Below are 13,990 nucleotides of genomic sequence, written 5' to 3' on the forward strand. Positions count from 1 at the left end.
CATGTGCTGCAGGAGGAGGAGGAGGAGGAGGACGAGAGGGGGGGCAGCCGTGGCGCTGGGCTCGTCCCACCTCCCCCTCTCCGGCACCGACCGGAAAAAATAAGCCGTGGGCTGAGGAGTGCTCCTGCTCCCTCCCTCCGCTTCCCTCCCCGCCTGCCGGCGGATGCCGAGGGGAAGCCGCAGCCCCGGGGCCGCCAGAGGGGCTGGGGGGCTGCCCGGGGAGCCCCCCAATGTCCTGGGGGTCTCCCTCAGCACCCCAGGGGCACGGGGAGCCAGCACGGCACCTCCACCCCAAAGCAGCTTGAGCCACCCGCTGCCCCCCGTTGCTCTCCGCTCCCCTTTCTGCACCGCGGGCACCTGTTGCTACCAGGAGGCAGCTGAGGGACGTTTGCCTTGGCTATCAGGGAGGACATCCTCCAAACCCTAAGGGGTTTAAGAGCAGTGCTTTCTTCCCAGGAAAACACAAGCCTGCAAAGGCCTGAGGACGGCAGAAGGGTGTAAGATGCGTTTTCAAGGTGCTCCGAGCAGCTGTCGCCTTTCCTAAAGACGTGCCTTGACACGGGCTGTTCTTTCCTGGCAGAGCCCAGCCTGCTCCAGCCGGGCAGGGGAAGGTGCGCAGCTGGGCAGGAGCAGGAGGGAGCAGCCCCGGCACCCGGGACGCGCACGCACTGCTTGCTTTTGGCACCGCGCTGAGCTCAGTCCGAGCGCTGAAGGCCCCCGGTGTGGGGTGAGCCTTGCCCACGCCAGCAGCCCCGCTGCCAGGTTGGCTCATCCCTTATCGGAGCTCGCAGGGACGCTTCCTCTGGAGTTCTGCCAAGCTCCGTGTTTCAGGCATCTGGAGAATAAGCAAAATTCATAACAATTAATGCTTCAGCAGCAATTCCCCCTCCAAGAGTCAGGCGCAGCTTTACAAACGTTAATCAAAGGAGCTCTACAGCGCTGCTGGGAAAGAGCAGGATGGCATCCCTCTGCCTCCGAGACGCGCGGATGGGGACATGGAGGCACGGCACCCTCTAAGGTTACGGTTTATCCGAAGTAACTAAGTTTTTAAAGTTAATTTTTAAGCATTTTAATCAGATCTGGTATGTCTCTTGAGTTGTATGCCAGCAGAAGGGCGAGACAGCCGACGGGAAGTCAGGTGATCTGGCTAACAGGCCTGGCTCCGGGCACGGCTTCCGAAGGAAAAAAGCACACCTTTTTTTTAATGAATTAACTGATTATTCCACACTGAAACAGTGGAACGTGAAACTGCTGAGGTTTAACGCTCAGGTCTTTCTGAGACCCAGAATCCCCCTACCATGATGCTGCCTGTGTCTGCCACAGACCCTTTGAGGTGGGACCGGGGTGATCCCGTTGCTGATTTGAGGCATCCTCCCACGCCGCACAGCCCCCGTGCACCCCACAGCCTTGCCGGCCAACTGCTTCTCGGCACAAATGTCCTGGGGGGGTTGTCGGATGCTTCAGCATCTCCCCAGGCTGTTTGTCAGGAGCTGGAATGTCTTTTGTCTGCGTCTTGAGGACTGGGGAGGCAGCCTGGGGAAAGAGGGATTTGAGTCTCAGTTTTGCTTCTATTCAGCACATTCTTTTTTTTTTTTTTTTTTTTTTGCCTGCTCTCATTAATTACTTCCTCATGTGCTGGTTCCTGCCTGAGAAACACTGGGGATTCCTGAGGTTTTGACAGAGAGGACTCTGGAAAAGGTTAAAATCCTGATTTAGGGAACGGCGATCCGAGAGGGCTTCGGTTGACGAAGTTGCTGCAATCCAGCACTTCTCTACCACTGTAACAAACTCACTTACGGATTTAGCTCCACATTTCTGTACCAGATCCAGGGCCAGAGGAACAGAGCAGCCCCAGCAGAGAGCAAAAGGGTTTGCTGCTCTGCCAGTGTTTGTGCTGCGTGGCCTGCTAGTGGAATCCCCACAGGCTGCGAGCTGACCCCACGGCCCAGCAGGCAGGGACAAAATCCTCCTCCCTTTCGGTCCTGCTCTTCCGCATCCAAACAGCACCAGGGCCCTCGGCTTCAGCTGCTCTTCTGAGATGTTCTCTCGTTTTTAGGAGAAGCTAAACAACTGCAGGAGCCCAAGGAGGTAAGGGCACTCACCAGAAACAGCCCAGAGAACAAGGCGACATCGGGATGAGATTACAAACCTAGTTTGGGTAGTTACCTGCCATTCGCTTTTGCAGTTTTTCTGTTAAATGTGCCCTTTTACTGAAACGTGCCCTTTTCCTTTGCCTTCCTTGAGCACATCGCTACAACTTCCCACATCTCGAAAGGTGCACAGCCACGAGACATGGGTGTTTTCACGGGGATACAGAGGAGAAGCACCCTGCGCTTTGGTAAACAAACCGACCGGAGGTGACAGCTCTCTTCAAATCCGTCTCCAACCCCCTTGTTTCTCTGGGATTATCTGATCATCTCCTTTTGCCTTCTTTAATCTGACGGGTGATCGCATCTGATGATAGCTTTAAAATAATAATCGGAGCAAAACAAGCGGTTTCCATCGGGACTGTAGGTACTTTAAAAAAACGCCACTTTTTCCTGTGTAGAGCTAGCCATGAGTATTAACCATCTGCACAAATATTACAGTCCTGGAAAGCTCCATCATTTTAATCAGAGCTTTGGAGGCAGTAGCAGGCATTTAATCGGCTGTGGGAGTGTTTTCAACCAGGTTATATAAATGCTGTCAAGAAACCAAGTGTCTAAAAAGGACGCCTGGAAGAAATGTACCTTAGTGCTAGGAGGAGACGGGGGGGAGGCTTTATTGCTCAGGGGCTGCAGCTTCACAACGGTATTTACAAACCCACCGATCAAATTGGCAACGGCCACAGTCCTTTGAAGATGACTAAGCAGGACACCACAACCTGCAGCCTTTACTGGTCTTGCAGTGACATCCAGGGAGACCCACTGCAGGGATCCGGTGCCCAAATGTTGGAGGCACGGGCTGAGCAGTGTATGAGAAATGATGGGCACAAAGGTTTAACAAATCGTGTGCATCTGCGTATGTACGTGCATGAATTTCTAGCATTAGAAGTGTCTGCGTGCCATGCATTTCCTGGAGGTGCAGCCCTGCCGTGGCAGGGGGTTGGAACTAGAGGATCTTTAAGGTCCCTTCCAACCCGAGCCACCCCATGATTCTCCGAGGTGCCTGTCCGAGCACACACACACACATTCCCAATTCATTTCCTGCAAGAGAGAAAAGTGCCCTAAATCAAACCGCTCCCAGGGGCAGCTCTCAGCTCAGCCTCTCCAGCGTTAGGGGGTGGGAAAGCTGAAGCTCTCCTTCCTTCCTGTAACGAGCAGTGACAGCTTCTAATGAGGATCCCTCAGAAGGTGCCTGGGGAACCCATGGGGCCATTTCTCCGAATGCATTGTTTGCATTATTTTTTGCCTTCAAAAGCACGCTGGCCCTGCCATCTCGGTTATCTCCCCCAATCTACGTGTGTACCTCGAGCCACATCCCAGCTTAAAAGTAAGAGTATGAGATCTGAGGAAACCCCGAAGCTCTCACAGCCCTGCCAGACCCTGGTACAAGAGCTGAGCCAGGTGTGGGCACGGCCATAATACAGGGAAAGTGAACGAGGGGAACATAAACCTGACTTTTTGAGATTTGAGGTCAAATTCATCGTCTAGAAGAGTACTGCACAGAAAGTGGAGCTCCAGGAACTCCAGGCTCACATCCATGAACTACCAGAAGCAGCATCAATGCAGGCAGCAGGCGACACAAGCAGAAAGCTACCACCCACCTGTAAAGACTGCTGGCAACCTCTAGACCACAGCACGTATTTTAAGCAGAGGGCAATCAAAGCACAGGGCAGATAAGCTCCTTGAGGCCCTGAACAATCACACCTCAACCCCGGTTTAGTGTACAGCAGCGTTCCTGGTCCTCCAGTAAGACCACGGCTCTCCAGCTGTTGTCTTCATTTTTTTCTACCAAGAAGCACCCATCGAAACCCTAGCAGGAAATGGTTGGTGTCTGCATATTTTGGCATGTTGCTTGCTACTTTCTTTAAAACATCAGCTCCCAGCATCAAAGGATTATTGGAGGAAGTCATTATTCTTTCAAAAAATCTATATTCCAAGTGCTTACAGTGAAAATAAAGATCCACAACATGAACTGTTGCATCTTAATTCCTTTGGAAAAAGAAAGCACCCCTTAACTCGACATCCTCTTTCACAGTTCGGACTGGTTCCTGCAAAGAGGGCACCTTGCCTTGAGTGAGAGGAAGCTTCGCTGAACCTGGCATTTGGGTTCCTTTTTAAGCAAAACCCATGAGGATTGGTTTCACAGGGATGAAACAAGAAGGGGCAAAGAGCATATCCTCTCTAGAAAGTGCATCATAGTACAGTTAGAGCCCTGTGACTGTCGCTGCTTTGTTTTCAGTGTCTGCAGTGCACAAGAAGTGCTTTTGCACCAAGTCTTTCTTGCCTTACCAAGGTGCTGACAGCATCGTTATTAGAGCCAGGGAACATTCCGACGCCCAAAGGTAATAGAAATGCTGTTTGCCAGAAAACAATAGCAAGCTGGCAAAGGGGGTTTTGTTTGTTTCTGTAGGTGGTGCTCACCTCGCCTCCGCCTCCCTCACCGGGCTCTACCATCAATCAGCCCTCCTTTCCCCACGGGACAAAGACACATTGTACTGCTAAACCCTCCAGGGCTGCCGGGGCTGGCCCAAAGCTCTGCAGCTTCATGCCTTTGGGGCCCAGCTGGTGGTGTAACACGGGTATTTGCTTTTGCAAACGTTATTGTGCCCCACTTGTCCTGCAGATAGATAATGGGAACTTGGTCCAAGTGTTTTTGGCAGGAAAATACCTTGTTGAGTCTGAAGTCCACGTCGCAGAGCAGTGAGAAGAGGATCTCATCAACTGCTCCACTGTGGCTAGCTGGGAATCCTTCTAAGGTGTCTTCAGCAGCCTCCTTCCAGGTGTGCGCCCCCAGCTGGCACGGGATGGATGTTTGATAGCAAGAATTCAACAGGGAGAACAACCAAGACATGGAGCGATAGAAATGGAAATCAGCTCCTGTTCTGTATTAAGCTGTCAAAAAGTCTCTCCATGGCCAACAATCAAGTTGACACTAAACTAGTTACGGAAAGACCTCTAAACATGAGAAATTGTTACCTGCCTGTATTTCCAGCTCTACTTGTCTGACCAGCCCACAAGTCTCAAAGCATTATTGCCCATTTGCCTCCCTGCACTAATACCAGAGGCCATATTTGGAGATAAAATCTGCAGAAGTGCCTGTTACTCTCATAGATCCTGTGGCTGTACACACAAACAGCCAATTTGGCATGCAGGCACTCAGCTCTTGCACGAAAATGCATGTTCTAGCCAGCACTGCCTGCAAACTCAACCTCAAGGAGCAATTACAGTCACATAAACTCCTTTTCTTATGTAACACTAAGTAACAAACCTCATGGAAAGTGACTCTGCAGGCTCTGTTTATGTGATTTACAAAATGGAAAAGCCCCTTTGGGGCAAACGAATTCAAGCCCCTCTTGTCCAGACAAGGCGGGACTGTTAATGGTTACTTTGACAGTGCACTGTCCAGCACCCTGAGGAACACAGCACTGGACAATGATCCTGATACTCAGGCTTTTTTCTCTTTGAAACCCTTCCAGTTACTCCCCTATTTCCTTGCTCCTTGCTTATTTACCTGCTCAAGCAGTAGTGACCCCTCTGACAAGTCTCCCAGTGTCTGCAGCAGCACGAGGATTTCATGGCCTGGGTTTCCAGCTGCTGCATGAGCAAAGCCAGCGCTTGCAAAGATCTCTAAACCTGGACTTGCAATGGGCTCCAAGCCTTCGTTAAAGACTGGAAAGGCGTTGTTGCTTTGCCTGTGTTTACTTTTAAAAATGGACACAGTTTTAAGAAAGGATTTGGCAACATTTGCAGCAAGAGAATTATTTCATACAGAGATTGTGTACACAGCATACTAAGTACAGCCAGAGAGGCAGAAGGACCTCGTTCCCCTTGGAGCAGGGAGGTTCAATGCCAAACGTTCATTTACAGCCACACGGAACTTGACCTCAGGTACATGAATAAGTTGCTTAAGTAATTGCAGCAGCAGGAAAAAAAAAAGAAAAGAAAAGGAGGTTTAGTTTCCTCCTCTGCTCTGTGGCTGGGAAAACAAAGCAAGGACTGGATACATCACTGGTGTAATCCCACTGACTTCACTGCAGTCACACTCGGGATCACTTTGGGATATCGAAGGCTACATTAATGCTGCAAGAAGCTTCACTCCCAGGCTTTCCCAAGCATTAGCATTCTGATGTGGTAGAAATTCATGCCATAATAGAGCACTGAGAATCTTAAGATAATAAAGAGGCAAAGCTGCCTGCTGTTACCACTGCTAGCTAATTATAGCAGCACGGACAGACTTCCCTTACAGAATTCCATATGCCATATTCAGCCAGCATGACAAATTAACTGTGTTAAAGAGGAAAGGCTGAGAAAACGTTGCTGATTTTGAAATCCTCTAATGCTAAGGGTAGAAGTAGAGGAAGCAACTGAATGACCATTTGCCTGTTTTTATCACCCAGCCCTCCCTCTCGTCTGTAGGTGTGCATCTGCTGACGTGGGTGGGATGGAAGGCAGGGGAAGAACTCACCGTTTGGCAATTCATTAAGAGTTTCCTTGTTGGACCCTTCCACTCCACCTTGGGCTGCGGGCACAGAGCCATCGCAGACCTCCGCCAGTCTTCCACCTGGTGCTCCTGGGACACAGCAAAGGCCAGAAGACCGGATGAAACAGATAGGTCCAGTATTCCTTATTTTTCAGTGGTGCTCAGCACTGGAGGGAGTTTGACTTAGATATGTCTACAGCAGCCACTGTAGGGAGAGGGAACCTCAGATGGGCTTTAAGCAGCAGAACTGAACTGCTGGCACACGCAGGTAGCACTTGCAGATAAAGCATCAGTCCTGACGAGTGAGGAACCAGCCGCTGCTCAGAGTGAGCATCCAGCACCCAGCCACAGGAACTTGCAGCACCACAGCGTCCACAGCTGCCAGGGGCTCTGGACTGCCTCCGTCTAGAAGCTGCCAAGAAGGCAGCACTGGTGCACACAACTTCTGTAGGACCAGCTTCAGAGCATCCTTCTCCAGATGGCATCACTGCAGCACAGCTGGCAGGCAGGTGGTTGCTTGCTAGCCAGAGGCTGGAGCACTGTTGGGACAAACTACGGCTGTTTCCACGAAAAGAGGGAGGCCACCCAGCCTGTGCCCTCCCCAGAAGAGTGTAGTCAGAGGAATTTTGCACTGAGGGCACCACAGGGGCTGATACCGACCCCTCACACAGGGAGAAGTCCCCAGTTTGTCACCTGAGCAGCAGAACTACTCTTAGTTCTTCTCTGTATATAACACCTCTTTTAGGGAAGTGTGAAACTGGTCCCCAGGTACCAGCAAGCCCATTTGGCTGCTCCTTTAACCGGCCAAGCAATGCCCCCTCTGTTAACTCGCAAGTTGCCAAGACCACATTGCTGCTTGGACACGGGGAGCAGTGAGGACGTGCTTTGCTGAGATGGGATTGTTCTGGGTGGCTGACCCAGCAGCTCTGGCAGAGTCACTGCCGCTCTGTTTTCATGTTCTTCCCCTCTTTTTATTCTCTGCAGAATTCTGGTTTATTTACTGCCAGTGCTGATACATCGCCAACAGGAGAGCTGTGACCCAACGCATCACTTCTTCCGTAGTACTCCACAGCAGTACAGGGGGATCGGATCCTGACGCAACGTTGGTTCGGTGAGGTGCACGGGACAAGAGGATAGATCCTCCTCTTCTCGTTTTACAGATGAAACTGAGGCAGAGACTGCTTTTTATAGGGCTCCAGGGAACTGGATGAAATTCAGAAGCAGAGAAGAGTGCTTCTCCGCACACCATGGCAGAACAATTACCCAGCTTTGCCCCCAGGCGGACTACATGACACCATTATATTTATTTGCCATTTGCCTTATTGATGGCAGGCTCCATCCAGCATATTCTTTGCAGAATTTCTTAGCAAGTGTTTTAAAGTTCCCCCTGGGATTTCAATTTGATGTATGAAGATCCAGGCTGCCTCTGGTGCTTTTTATCACAGCGACTGGCCTGCAAAAAGCAGGATGGCGAAGGACTGCCAGCTCAGTGAGTCAGTGGACTGTGCAAGCACACGTGGTCAGAGAACTTCAGCCAAACAAGTGTCAAGCAGGGCCCCTTTAGTAGCTTTTAGTTCTATTTACACCCCAATTCTATCTGTATCTTTCCTTATATATTTTTAAAAGCAGCAGAGAACTGAGTCTAATCCTGATGCTCTGAAGATGCCCCTTTACTGCCTGGCTCATCTGCCAGCAAGTCTCACGCCGTGCCCCCTTTCCTGAGTGTGAGAACCAGGAAGGAATATATGCCTCAACAGTCGGGCTGCTGAGAGGCACGTTTGGCTGAGAAGCTCCAAACTCACGACTGTGTCACCTTGGGATCACAGGGAGATGGCCACTAAATCACTTTCTACTCTTCTGCAAGACAAAAGCCAGTGGCAGTGACCACGTGTCTTGCTTGCTTGTCACTTAAGGCTGATAAGCAAGTTTCTCTTCAGTGGTGTGAGACTGCCCCTTGTCTTTTTCAGGCCACCAAATATAGGCTAAAGGGAGCTAAAGCAAAATAGTTCTATTTAAAATTCGCAGTCAAGAGCTGTTCTAGAGTCACAGAGCGGGCCAGAGGAGCTTCAGTCTACACTATCAGCACTTCAGAGGACACAGACAGCAGCAGCCAAAAGCTAGGAAACTTTTCACAGAAGAAGAGTGCCTGTCCTTGCAAACAGGAGCAATCCAACTCTGTTTCTTCGGATGAGGACAGCTTGACTAGCCAACGAGCTGTCCTTCAGTGATCCTCATTAAAGTTTCTGTCTAACCTTCACACTGTTGACATCCCCGCATGATCTTTTTGTGGATTTTTTTTTTTTTTTTTTTTAATGCTCTACTATTTTAATTTCTGTGAGATGCTCGGAGCTGAGCTAACTTTCTTAAGGACCCTGCTGTGTCCGTTGGTTCATTGTAAAACAATGAAGGCAAGACATTTCCTCCATTGTCTTTCAGCTTATATGGGATTAAAATGCTATGTGTTTCTTGGTTCTATTTTCCACTTCATTTGTATTTGTGAAAATGACCGTGTAATGGCAACACAGAATCTGGCACAGATGAGTCTTTATGTCCTTTGTCAACAGAAACTACCAGTACTGTTTGCAGTTATTCATGGTATTGTGCTGTATTTTTGAGCAGAACAGTCCACCACGCCCAGCACTAACATTTTTGGTGTGAACCAAAGGTAAGTATCTCCTCTTCTGAACCAATGAAATTACTTTCACCTTCCCTAGACATTATTTTTAAACAAATGAATGCAGACAAGTTCCACAGAGTGCTGGAAACCTTTCCAAGCAGCTTTTAAAACACCCGATGCAAAACACTAAAAACAATCATCACTGTCTTGGTCTTATTTGCCCAAATGATTTCTTTAATGATCACAGGCCAATTATACGACGTTGCTTTCAATTACGCCAGTACAAAACTGGAAAATCTCCACCAAATTCAAGAGTTACCAGATTTACACCCATACAGGTCACACAAAGCTGGACCCACACTTTTGCCTATTATTTATCGGTTACCTTATTTGCCTTTATGTTTATTGGATACAGATGGTGTCCGAGGACAGACACAGTCCTTTTAACATATACATCTATTAGCTTTGCAAAGACTCCTGGCTTATTTTAAATCTCCTGTTGTTTAGACTGGCTCCTGAAAGGCCAAGGCTCGAGACATCAGGAAGCAATTTGGATGTTAGAATCTCAAGGATTTAAACCCCAAGGCCTGTATTAACCTGGAGTCATACTTCTTCCAGTAAGAAACGTGGGTTAAAAAATCAGGATAGCTCTTTTTCAGTGCTAAAAGTTGTTGGCAAGGAATAAAGAGGAATTCCCCTAGGGTGTGGATTCTATTAGGCTATGCTTTCATTTGCTTCAGAGGAGAGACCTAGATGTGGAATTTAACTTACTCAGAGTTAATTCCCAAAGCTTGGTATTGGATGTAGGTCATTTTCTGGCTTGTTGTGAGACTCAGATGGGTTTGAAATACTGCAATTTTCACTAAAGAGCAGAAGCCACCATATCCTTTCTATTCTATACAGGTCATTGTCTCTGAAGGCAGTGCCACAAGGCGTATTCATAACCTCAGCACACATTTGCAACGTGTGAGCCAGGGAAAGCTGCCATTTCCAGGCTTTGCTTTTAAGGAGAGAATTCCCTGAACCAGTCTTTCGACATGCAAATTCCTGTATTAAGCATTCAAAATAGGCACTGCAGGACATAGATGCTGGCCAAAGCATCTTATACATGACTTGAAGACACCTCTTGGATAACCTGTTTTCCCCTCAACAGACTTTTTTTTTTTTCTAAGTCCTGTTCAATCACCTTCAAGGATTATCTGTAGATTTCTGCTGCTGATACTACCATCATGGAGGCATCTGCCCACATGGCCCAAGGTTCGCAGGTGCGTGTCAGTAAGCTGAAAAATGTTAAGAGGAGCTCTTTTGTAAGAAAGGCCTATTAATAGAGCTAAATCCATGGAGACTGGCTGACCCTGAAGTGGCCTTCCATGTCTGTTAGATAAAATGCCTAGAGCAGAAGCCTGCAGCCTGTGACTATTTCTGTGTAACAGCGGCATCCAGTGGGCAAAAAGAGATTCCCAGCAAAATATTTGAGAAATCAGGATATGACCATGTAAGAGCAGAGGTTTCTCTCCCATATCCAGAGCTGTGTTTCCTTCTCTCTCTCTCTCCTTAGCGTCATTATCTATTCCACATTGTAGCAGAGATGCTAGTGACGTTGATGTGGCTAGAGCCAGATCTATGGAAACAATTCTACCACAACTAAAGCCACAAAGTCACACGGAAAAAAAAAAAAAAACAACTAAAAAAAGGTCAGAATATATAATCCAAGTGAAATACTCATCTTACTAGATTTATTCCTCTGAACAACTGGATGAGACTTCCAGGTGGCAGAGCTGGTCACAGATGGTGCTTCTGTTGTCAAGTTTAGTCTTGCAGGCAACCGATTGTTCACAGTACTTGGACCCGTTTTCTGTAGGAAAATAATACAACAAAAATCAGTGCTGGACCCTCTGGAAGGGGAAGGTGCTATTTTATAAAATGTCCAACTAAAGCCTTGCACTCAGTCTGTCAGATTTCACTCACTCCCTTTCACATTTACATTTTCACGATTACCCAAACATACGTGATTAAGTGGTCTGGCCAACACCACTTTTACACAACACAGAGGACAAGAGACCTGACTGCTCAGTCCTCCTCTTCGGCTTTTATTAAATGGCAATGAAAAGCTTGGTTTTGGACAGGTCTTTGTTATGGTAGCTGCTAGAATACTGTGACTTTTTTGTGTCAGAATTTTGCTCTCTTCAGTCTTCACAAGCTCCAGCCAACGGTGCTGCCCATTGTCTTTGTTCCCGTCTTATGGATTTTAGGGCTCTGGAGAGCCCTCCTGATGGGCTAGCAGGGAAGGAATTATGATCTTGCTGCCATATTCCTGTTGTGAGTGCGGGATCTCATGGCATGAAGGTTTGACAGCCCGATTAGGAGGTGTCTGGCCTCAGCAGTGGAAGAGGAGATGGAGTGGGCTCTGCTGCACGGACAACAGCTCCACAGGAGCACATTACCGGTGTCGTCAGTGGAGAGAAGCAATGCAAATTCATGCCTCTCTGAGGAGGAAATCATTATCAACGCAGTAATAACACCTCGTGCTTTTATGCTCACCCATTTTGAATATGAGTGTCAGCAAGGCCCCAGCTGGGCTGCCTTTCTCTGCAGAAGAGACATTCCTGGTGGGAAGCTGAGCCTCTCCGAGCCCTCCTGATCACCCGCAGGGCCAAGTGACACTGCACCTTGCTGGGTCTGATGCTGAATCCCCAAATCTCCCTGACAGCGGACTAACTTACCCTCAAATGTAACACTCAGACGTTTAACAAACGCACCTGGGACCTTATAACTGCATTTTTTTTTTCCAGTCAGAAGAGCCCACGGACTTCAATGGCCATTTCGCTTGGGCAGAGACGACCCCCAGTGTTTACTCTCGACGCTATGAAGGGATCTGAGGCACAGAACTCAGACAGGGCAGGGGCAGGCGCTCGGAGAGGAGACCATGAGGTGAGGTGACCATGAGGTGAGGTGACAGGACCCTGAGGCGCGCGGCCCAGCCCCAGCCACCACAGGAGCCCCCATCGCGCCCACCCCCGGGGCCCCGCGCTTCCGCTACCTCACGGGACTTGTAGTCAGCGCCCCCCCCCGAACAAGGAGCGGCACCGGGGCGAGGAACTGGGAACTACACCTCCCAGCATGAGCCGAGCTGCGAGAGGCCTGGGCGGGAGGGGAGGCGGGGACGGGCGGCGCCGCTGCTGCAGCACCCGCGGGGCCGGCGGGCCGCGGCCCGGCTCCTCGGCCGCTTCCCCGGGGGTGAGGGGCTCCGGGGGGGGCTCGGTTACCTCAGCGAGGCAGCCCCCGCTGCTTGGCGGCCCTTGGGGGCTGGGGCTGGGGTGGGAGAGCCGGGGAGGGAGCCCTGAGGGAGCCGGGGGAGGCTTCTGGTGGGGGGCGACTCCCGGCCCGCGGCCGGTGCTCGGCTCCTGCCTCACAGGAGGAACCCGGAGGGAGCCGCAGCTTCGTGTCTTCTGCTCTCCCCTCAGGCCGCAGAGCGGGGCAGCTTGCAGGCTCCTGCACCGAGGATGAAAAAGGGAAGGAGACAAACACGGCTCTGGCTACAGGACAGCGGCTTGCCGAAGGGCTGCGTGAATTCTGCTCTCCTCCGTCTCTGCCAGGTGTGTGCCTATTGTTTTTTTTTTTTTTTTCTTTTCCATTTTCTTACGTTAAGCAAGGGATAGATTTACTCTAAGCAGCCACTTTCCCTTCTGCCACATTTACCAAGGGTTGAGCCCGCAGTGGCATCTTGCTCTTGCTTTATTTTTGCTTCTTTTCTTCTGGGTGGCCAGCGGCAGCTGCATCAGAGGGTGTAAATACATCAGAGGGTGTAAATACATCAGAGGGTGTAAATACATCAGAGGGTGTAAATACATCAGAGGGTGTAAATACATCAGAGGGTGTAAATCCAGGTGTGTTCCTGTTCTGAAGGCGTGTTCCCGTTCTGAAGCAGGAACTGCTGGTAAGCCCTCGCTCGCTGAGGTGAGAGCTGACAGAAACATTGGGATTGATTCCTCCTGAGCATGTCGTATCACTGGAGCGTAGGCCTTATGCTGAATTATTACTCAGAACTGAAACACATGTGGCTTTTTTTTTTCCCTCTGATTATTTGCTTTTTCCTCTGATTTATTTGATTTGATTTATCTGCTTGAACTGAGAAAGCAAGAAAAACAAGGGCAAAACTTAGATGTAGAGAAGGCAGTTCAGCTGCATTGGAAGCTCTGTGTGATTTTGTTCCGATTTCCCTGCAGACGCTCAACTTCAGAATTTAATCACTTAAGTAAGAAGTAAATGAGGGACTCGTTTACTGTAAATAACCCCCATTTTGGTGTTTGGAGTGATGCTGTGTGTCATATTGGTAGTGGAAATCAGAAGGAAGCCCCCATAGCCTTGGCAGAGCTAGCAACGCCTATTATGAGCTTTCTGTTCTGCTCTGGCTTACGGGTGTCCAGTTTTGTACCTGGAGCAGGTAATGTCCATGGGGCGGGTGGTGGTTCCCTTCAGGAAGTTCCTCCTGAAGGCAGACAACTATCAGAGCAGCAGATTGAACGTCAGGTGACTCGCATCTTAGAGGTTTTTCCCAAACTAAATGGTTCCAGGATTCTATGATTTCTGTGGAGACAAGATGTAATGAGTTCATTTAGGACTGGCAAATATGCCTGCAACACATGGAGCAGAGTTCTCTAAGCATTTAATTTAAGCATCACGACCGGTTCTGTTTCTTGAATGATTTTTCTCTTGTTAAGCTTCAACAAAGTAAATGTGTTTCCCATC

At 49.4% G+C, this 13,990-nt stretch overlaps 1 protein-coding gene across 3 annotated transcripts in view; it reads left to right on the top strand.

Moving 5' to 3' along the window:
- The first annotated feature begins 12,350 nt into the window (after nt 1–12,350).
- Nucleotides 12,351–13,990, top strand: part of MIB2 (MIB E3 ubiquitin protein ligase 2) — a 41,736-nt gene continuing 40,096 nt past the window's right edge. For all 3 annotated transcript variants that reach the window (XM_066982221.1, XM_013194751.3, XM_013194754.3), the window contains exons 1-2: nt 12,351–12,478; nt 12,706–12,837. The gene's annotated coding sequence lies outside the window, so the exon portion shown is untranslated. The remainder of the gene's footprint in view (nt 12,479–12,705; nt 12,838–13,990) is intronic.

The sequence above is a fragment of the Anser cygnoides genome, chromosome 23 (assembly GCF_040182565.1).
Source record: "Anser cygnoides isolate HZ-2024a breed goose chromosome 23, Taihu_goose_T2T_genome, whole genome shotgun sequence".
In the NCBI taxonomy this organism is placed as follows: domain Eukaryota; kingdom Metazoa; phylum Chordata; class Aves; order Anseriformes; family Anatidae; genus Anser; species Anser cygnoides.